The following is an 8514-nucleotide window of genomic DNA, read 5'->3' as shown; positions in this document are numbered from 1 at the left end:
CGTGATGACATGCAAGCCCCCAACTGGAAGCCTGCACCTCATCACAGATGTTGCCTGTACGCCTCATGATACCAGCTAGCAACGGTTCCACCCGGTCCCAAATGGCTTCTTCCGCAGGTGTTGGTGTATCTGTTTGTGTGGATACATCCGCCACCTGCGGATGGGTCCGGCCTGAGGCATGCCCGCAGGTGCATACAGATGCAGCCACAGTACCAGGGGCAGGAATTAGCACAAGCACCTCCGCGCTGCCTCCAGCCCCTGAGTCTGGACTGCAGCAGTCACACCTACGTCAGCACCCCCGACGGGCCCCATGGACTGGGCTGATGTGGCCTCCACATCCCCTGCCAACCTGGATGCCTCCCCACCCTCTTCTGCAGTGTCTTGCCCCTGTGTGGGCTCATCTGTCCCTCCCACTGCTGAGGAGTCCTCCCCCACCTTCGCCCTCTTGGACCTACCCTCCGACGCGGCACCAGCCTCCTCGCTCCCGGAAGAGGACAGCACCTGGGAGGACAACAGGACCTTGCATCTGTGCCTGATGGAGGCATCCCTGCTGCCTTGCTCCACAGCGCCTTCTCTGCCCTCTTCACCCATCGTCGCTGTGGATGTGAAAACAGAGAACACAAACATCAGGGGACTGAACAAGTGTATTTGGCACAATTCAAATGTACATCAGTGGCACTATCAAAAGGTCACAACCATCATCACTGTTAGGGAGATTTCTCATAAATGGCGATTTCCCTTACCTAATGAGTCCCTCAGCAGATTTGCTGGATTTCTAGGGTTTATTATTTTCACCTGGTAAGAGTGTGAGCCTTTTTCCCCACTCTTACATGTTTTCTACTCTGTGTTTTCTACCATTTGTGTGATCTTGGACTCTGGAGCCTCACCTACTCCATGAGCATCATTTTTATGTGGGTTACACAGCACCTTCAGTGCAGTGACACAGGGCTGTCTTTTAGACTTCCCAATGACTCCATTTTTCTAGGACTGGCTACTGTCTCTCAGAAACATGTAAAGTTGCCATTAACTTTATGGAGTCTCTTTAAACCACAGACCCAGTACACCCCATCTTACATGGATTACTGGAAAGGGTTAATTCTTATCCCTTTTTGTCGGTTTCTCTTGGAGCACTGTTTTGCTCCCTTTTCATCAAGACTTGATGGTGGCAGTGGTAACTACTCTATTTTTCATACAGCGGTTATCTTATATAACAGTGGTATTGTTTAGGCTATTATATTAGCCTCGAACATAAACCCGCTTGACCAAATATATATTATTTAGGCTCCAGCTGGGTTTAGTCATCATTTCTTTTTGTTAGTCTTTCTCATGTTTCACTCTGCACGCCAAACCAGGTTTGGTCCCTTTGTTCACCGTCTTTTCGCGGGCTTCTGCACAGAAGCCCTCCTTAAGGCGCCTGAAAGTCTAGGTAGGCAGGATGTGAGGGAGGGGTCTTATGACCCCTGCCATCGGTTCCCTTGGTAAACCAAGTCGCACTCCTGTTTGATTGGCTGGTTGACTGTCCTTGCCAAGACAGCCACCCTGCTGTGTGATTGACAGCCAGGCTGTATGAATGGGGGAAAACCGCATAAAAAGCAGGTCTCTGGGACTGGAAAGGCAGAGTCGCCAATGGAACGAAAGAACCAATGAGGAGCTGATGGAAGAGGACCCCTACAAGGACTGAACCGGCCTGTGAAGCCCTGCTGCAGGGCCGAATCTTCAGAATCCGACGACAGAGAAGATCCTCCAGGAAACCTCTTCCCTTGAGCTGGTGGGAGCAACCAGTTCGCCCAAACTTCAAGCCAGGACCCCTCCTTTGGTCGAATTCGCTGTGCAGAGCTACAGTGGGCCGGATATACAAGAAGGTCAGACCCTGCTTGGGTTTTAAGGAGCGCATCTTTTATTTTTTGCTTTGCTCTGCTGCTGGTTTCTTCCCTGGGTAGTGCAGGATCTTCCAGTCTTCCTACTTGTCAGTCCGCTAGTCGCTTCAGGAACCGTGAGCCTGCAGGAACTACCAGGAACGTCCGCCTCAGCTACAGCTTCCTCTCTGGTTTAAGGTACTGTGCAAATCCGGTTGTTCGTTTCGTTCAACCGCGGTGAAAGTGTTTGAAATCTTTCTCCAAACCGAGGGCTTGTCCTTCTCTTCTCTTTGAACTAACTTTTCTGCCAACCAACCTCGCCCGGAATCCGTGGCACAAACTTTACCGCAAACTACCCTGAACTGTGTGATCTTGAGCAAAAGACTTCTGACCCATTGACTTTAGCTCTAAGCCTTTTCTACCCGATTGTATCAATGTAGTTCCTCTTGCTCAATTGCCCTGAGTACTTACCTGTTTGGTGTGGTTCAATTTCTATTAACTTTGTTTTCCTCTCCCTTTTTAATTGCTGGAGTGCCATTTTGCTCCCACTTCATTTTGTGAGCTTAACTTGTCTGGAACTTATTGGGAGTGGTGTGGTGTATTAAGAGTGTGATTTTTAAACTGCTTATAATAGTGTAATGGTATACATCTGAAGAGTGAAATAAATGTATATTATTTTACTTGAAAACCTTGAGTCAGTGTTCGCCTGAATCATAGTAATTGCTGTCCTTTGTGTAACTATTTGATACTGCTCACTTACTCTTGAGATACAGCTGGCTGCTCAGCCATCGCTACCACTTTAACTGTGTAAGTGTCACAGCTCGCTCCCTTCGCTCCCGTTCCCGCCACTTGGGGGCATGTTTTGGGGTTTATTCCCTACTGGACATTTCCTTCGAACCCTATGCACTGGCGTAACAGGGGCCCCCGCAGCCCCCGTGGTGCGGGGTGGCCCGCGGTGTGGGAGGCCCCACCAGCACATGGCTGGGAGGGGGCCCCAGTAAAAAAAAGAAAAAAAAAAAGTTTCTTTTGAAATTCTCTCTGCATTCATAAAGAACATTTCTGTAACAGAAATAATTTCTTTATGAAGGCAGAGTGACTACAAAAAGAAACTTTCTTTTTGAAGTCTGAGGGCCCCCGTAACCCATGACATGGAAGACCCTAGGCTGGAAGCCTCCATGTGATGGGGTGGGGGGGGTGGGGAACCCTATGCCTTCAAAAAGAAATTGTTTGTTTTTGAAGCCACTCAGCCATCATAAAGAAATTATTTTGATTATGGTTCGTCCTTAACTGAAATAATTTCTTAATGAAGTTATAGTGACTTAAAAAAGAAACAATGGGGCTCATTCTGACCATGCCGGTCCGGAAACAACGGTGCTGGTAAGCTTACAGGCACTGTTGTTTCCGGACCGGCATATTACAGGTCTGCCTGGTGGGGCTGCCGTGCCCGACAGGTCTGACCCTGCCAGGCACAGCAGCCACGGTAGGCAGACTTGTCACGGAAGCACCGGCACCGTTAACAATGGTGCAGGTGCTTCTGTGTCCCCATTCCCGTGGAGTCTGGGGTTTAACGAAATTACCGGCACCTGATTTCCCAGCCGCCGGACTTGAAATAGCACGGTGGCACCGGGAAGTCAGGCCATAGTAATTTTTTATGGGTCTGGAGGCAACCCGCCGGTAGCACCGGCACGGTTACCGCTGGACCCGTAATGAGCCCCAATTTCTTTTTTAAGTAATAGGGCCCCCCCTCAACTCCATGAGGTGTGCGTGTATGAGTCTATGGTGAAAGGGTGCACACTCAAATGTATAGCCGGCTGCCTGTGTGTGTATGGTGAAAGGGTGCACACTTAAATGTATGGGTGGCTGTGGGGGTGTCCCTGCATGGTGAAAGGGTGCACACATAAATGTATAGGTGGCTACCTGTGTGAGTGTATGGTGAAAGGGTGCACACTTAAATGTGTGGATGACTGGGTGTGTATAAGGTGAATGGTGTGTGTGCTTGTGTACAGGGGCACAAGAAAACCTTCATTTCGGGGGGGCTAACCCTTCAAATGTTGGGAGAGGCGCTAACTTCACATGCGGTGGGGAGGGGGAAACTTATTTGTGTGGGCGCATCCAAATTATTTACGCATTTTAATGAGACTATTCTAGTGCAGATTCAATGTTACAAGCAGTTAACTCTCTCCTATAAGTCTCCTGTTCCCTTTCTACCCTTCCAATCACTGCCCTGGCATGCAAGTACTAAACCCACATCACGATTTCAATCGCCTAAACAATGTGGAATTTGAATGCAGGTACTAACAGTGAAATGCTTTACGTTGGTAATTGCTGGGTCCTTGTTAACAGCAAAAACCAGGTGCCGTTTAAAATCTGTGTCCTGTTCGGTCTGGCAACTGCTCTAAAGGTTAGCCAAGTTGAGTCAATATAGCCCAAAATGTCAGGGGGGGTAGTGCTGAAGCCCAGTCAACTCAATGGTGTTGCGCTACTACTTGTGTTTAATGCCTTGCTTACTCCTAGCCCTATTCTTCCTCGTCCCAGTACTTATATACGAGGCAGTACGTGTGTTTGAGGCACTCTGCCTCATACAAAAGTACTGGGAAGAGGTAGAGGTACATGGAGGTAATGCCTGATTTAGCTACCTGTAATCTTCATCACTCCTAGTCCCACTGTTCCTCATCCCAGTACTTACCTATGAGGCAAGGTGCCTCATACGAAAGCTCTGGGACAAGGAAGAGGGACGCAGAGGTAATTCTGGGCCAAGGAGCTGATTGTGGAGGTTGGGGTGGTGGGTGGGAGGGAGAGTGGATGTGTGGGTGGGCAGGATTGTGTGATAAATCATAATGGTTGTCCATGTCCAGGCTAAGCAGGCATGATATGTGGTATTAGTGGCTAGAGAGGCATTTTGATTTAGCCAGTCTAGTCATTCCTCAGTTTGGTATGACTTTCTTTTAACTGGACATTTCTGATAAAGTAGTCCTGCTAACTTTAATTACCTGGCTAGATTGGCATTTGGGTGCTGCCAGTCTAGCCATTTCTTACTGCGGCATTGTATATTTTTCTGGGCATCTGTGATAAAATGATATGATGTGATTCAAGTCATTTATAATGCGCCTGTACACAAGTGTACACAAGAGAGGGATGATAGAGGGAGGACAAGACAAACAATCTCACTAGGCCTTGTGCCATTGTGAGAACGAGAAGTGCAAGGGAAAAGGGAGCAGGGAAGGGCAAGTGAGAGGGGAGGGGAAAACAGGGCAGCAATGCTCACAGTAAGTGCAGCCAGGGCAGAGCAGCTATTGGTTGTGCAAGGAGAACAATGGACTGCAGGGTTACAGTTACAGCCCCTAAGTGCATGGTAGGCCCGGAGGCAGTGCAAGGGTGACCAATCAAGAAAGAGCCTGGACTCAGAGAGACTCTGAGGGTAGCCAAGCAGCCAGTCAGTACAGCAGACAGGTAGGTCAGGTAGGTCAGCAGGGGGGGAGAGAGAGCGAAAGCAGCAGAGAAGAGGAAAGCTTTTAGCTGCTTCCGAAACTTCAGGTTGTCCGCCTCAAGTTTGAGAGGGGCAGGGAGGCCATTCCAGTTGGAGGCACCAGCAGAGGAGAGAGGTCTACCCCCACTCTCTGCCTGGAGAAATGTCTAAGCCTTAGAGAGTTGGAGGTAGCTGAGTGAAGGGTTAGAGAAAGAAGGTATTTTGGAAGCGAGCATTGGATTTAGTGTTGGCACTGGCCCCAGAAAGCCTTGTGGGCAATGCAAAGGTTCTTGAACTTGATCCTTGCAGCCAGTGGAGAGATTTCAGGGCTGGAGAAATACAATCCCAGGGCTTGAGGCCAAGGCTAAGTCTTGCAGTCCTGTTCTGGATTATTTGCAGATGACGGAGACTAGAGGAAGACAGATTGAGAAAGTGGCTGTTGCAGTAGTCCAGCTTAGAGACAGTGAGCTTCTGGTGGAGAGTGAGAAAGGGAAGAGTCCCTTTGAGGAGGAGCAGCTGGTAGTGGGACTTCTTGGTGATGTCCGAGATGTTAGGAGAGAAAGAGAGTGTGGCGTTGAAGATGACACCAAGGTTTTTTGCCTCGCAGGAAGGCAAAGGAAGAGGGCCCAAGGTGGTCTGCTATAGTGAGAGAGGAAACACAGTGGCAAGGGTCCCAATGAGAAGGATCTCTGTCTTACTGGCATTAAGGCAGAGATTGTTGGAGGCGCACCAATCCTGAATCGTGGATAGACAGTCAGGAATGAGCAAGAGAGGAGAGGAGGATGAGGGGAGCCTGAAGGAAAGCTGAGTCCTCCGCACAACACTGAAAGTTAGAGGATAAGGTAGAGATCAGGGAGGCCAAAGTGGCCAAGTAGAGGTTGAAAAACCAGCGTGAGAGGATAGAGCCCTGGGGAATGCCACAGGTAGAGAGAGGTGGTGGAGAGAATGGGACCACGATCGACCTGGGAGCGGAGTGGCGGTCCAAGTGGAAGTAGGTCAGTCACTCTAGGGTCTGATCTGTGATGCCCAGGTTCTCACAGAGTCGATTGATCAGGATGGCGATGTTGACCCTGTCGAAAGCAGAAGAAAGATGAAGGATGAGAATAGAAGGAATGCTGGAATCAAGGTTAGAGAGCAGCACAGGTGTTAAGGAGAGCAGTTTCCATGCCTCTGGCAGCTCTGAAGCCAGACTGATGGTCATGGAGACAACCAACAGATTCAGTGTGGAGAGTAAGCTGGGAGATGGCAAGCTTTTCCAAGAGTTTGCTCAGGAAAGGTGGAGATTGAGCGATAGTTTTCCAGCAGGTAGGATCAGCAGACTGCTTCTTGAGGAGTGGGTGCACAAGGGAGTGCTCAAAGGGCGAGGGGAACATTGCAGTGGCGAAAGAGTGATTACAGAAATCGGCCAAGGCTGGAGCGAGGGTGTCAATATGGGCTTTGATGGTTCTGGAGGAGCAGCGGAGCACCTGTTTGGACGACACTTTCATAGATCGGACTTGTCTAGAAACCTCGTCAGGTGTTGTCAGAGAGAAAGAGGAAAAAGGCGGAGGAGAGAAGAGATGGCCAAAATGGGCCGAGAGAGGAAGAGGACATAGAGGACAGGATGTCCTGAGATTTAGCAGAGAAATGAGAGGCCAGAGCTGTACAGAGGGAATGGGAGGGAACAGAAGAGGTATAGACCACAACAGGATTGACCAGTTCCTTGCAGATTTTAAAGAGTTTGGCCGTGTTGTTCGGGGCCATGGAGACACATGCTTTATTGTGTGCTCTCTTCTTGATGAGTGTTATTGCTTTGACTGGCATTTTGCTGAAAACAGTCTAGGTATGTCTAAATGTGGCCTGGCATTCTGTACTATAATGTTATTACGTGTTTACACTGGTCTACATTGTGCAGCCAGTTGGAAGCATTAATGTTCCTGTGCACTGTTGGTGACTTGCATGTATTGGATTGTGTTACCCTACAAAACAATTGCAAACACTCTGGCTTTATAGCCAATTTATCTCAGAAAGTGTGCTGTATATTGCATTAAAACACATATTTATATCTTTTTCCTAGTGCAGTGTGCGGCATACCCCTTCAGCAGCACGTTCATGCGTATTGTGCAAGCGTGACAGTCTAGGCCGGCCCAGAGTGTGGCGCAACCCGTGATTTGTTGCCGAGTTGGGGGGCCCCCACATTTTGTGTTACGCCACTGACCCTATGCTACAGTGTTCTGATGAATTGGGAGCGTTAAAACCTTATATTCCAAGTTACTTCCCTTCCGGATCCATTCCAGGTTTTCGGCAGCCAGCATGTTACTTAAATCAAATGACTATGCTTCCCAGAATGCCTTGGCTCACTGCTTCATCTCCTCTCTGGCAGCCAGCATGCTATTTAAATCAAATGACTATGCTTCCCAGAATGCCTTGGCTCACTGCTTCACCTCCTGCTTCCCAGAATACCTGGCTCACTGCTTCATCTCCTCCCTTGCAGCACAAGGCTGGGTGGAGGATAGGCAACACCTGTGGCTGCAGGTGCAGCAGGCGGCACGCCTGAGGGGTGTGCTCGTTTAGCAGCTTTAAAAGCCTCCGTTTGCTTCAGTCCGGCGCTGGTCATTGTAGCAGTGTTCCTGTTGTGACTAGTCTCCTGTTCCTTGTTCCTGGTTTCTGTGCCTTGTACCTAGTTCCAGTTCCTAGCTTTTGTGCCCAGTTCTTAGCTCCTGTATCTTATCTTGTTCCTCTGTCCTGGATTTCGGATTAATGTGCTAATTGATTTATGCTTTCTGAATTTCCCTTTCTGTCTTCCTCTGTCTGCAGACAGCCTTTCTCTGTGCTTAACTCTTAGATGCAGCCCAGGTTGCCGGTGCGTTCTGTCTCTTTATGCTGTCCTGGTTACTGAAAAGCTTGATGCATTAATCTTACTTTAGTAGTATTTGTTTACTGCCTTTTTTCCTTGGTTGGGTGGGAAAGGTTTCCTTTTGTAATAGCGTTTCCCCTGCTCCTGATCCTACTTTATTCAGATTCCATTCCATATTTTCCATTGCACTTCTGCATTTACTTTCCATCGAATATTAGGTGTGGGTGTTGTTGTAACATGTTCCAGTGTGTATCCCCTTTTGTTTTCCTCACAAGTTAACATCACAATTCATACTTGCCCCTGACTAGGGTTTTATGTATTTTGTTATCTTTAACCCTTTGCTTTTACAGCCTTCT

This window comes from Ambystoma mexicanum, chromosome 14, assembly GCF_040938575.1.
Source record: "Ambystoma mexicanum isolate Mex_15411 chromosome 14, UKY_AmexF1_1, whole genome shotgun sequence".
NCBI lineage: Eukaryota > Metazoa > Chordata > Amphibia > Caudata > Ambystomatidae > Ambystoma > Ambystoma mexicanum.
This window is presented reverse-complemented; position numbering follows the sequence as displayed.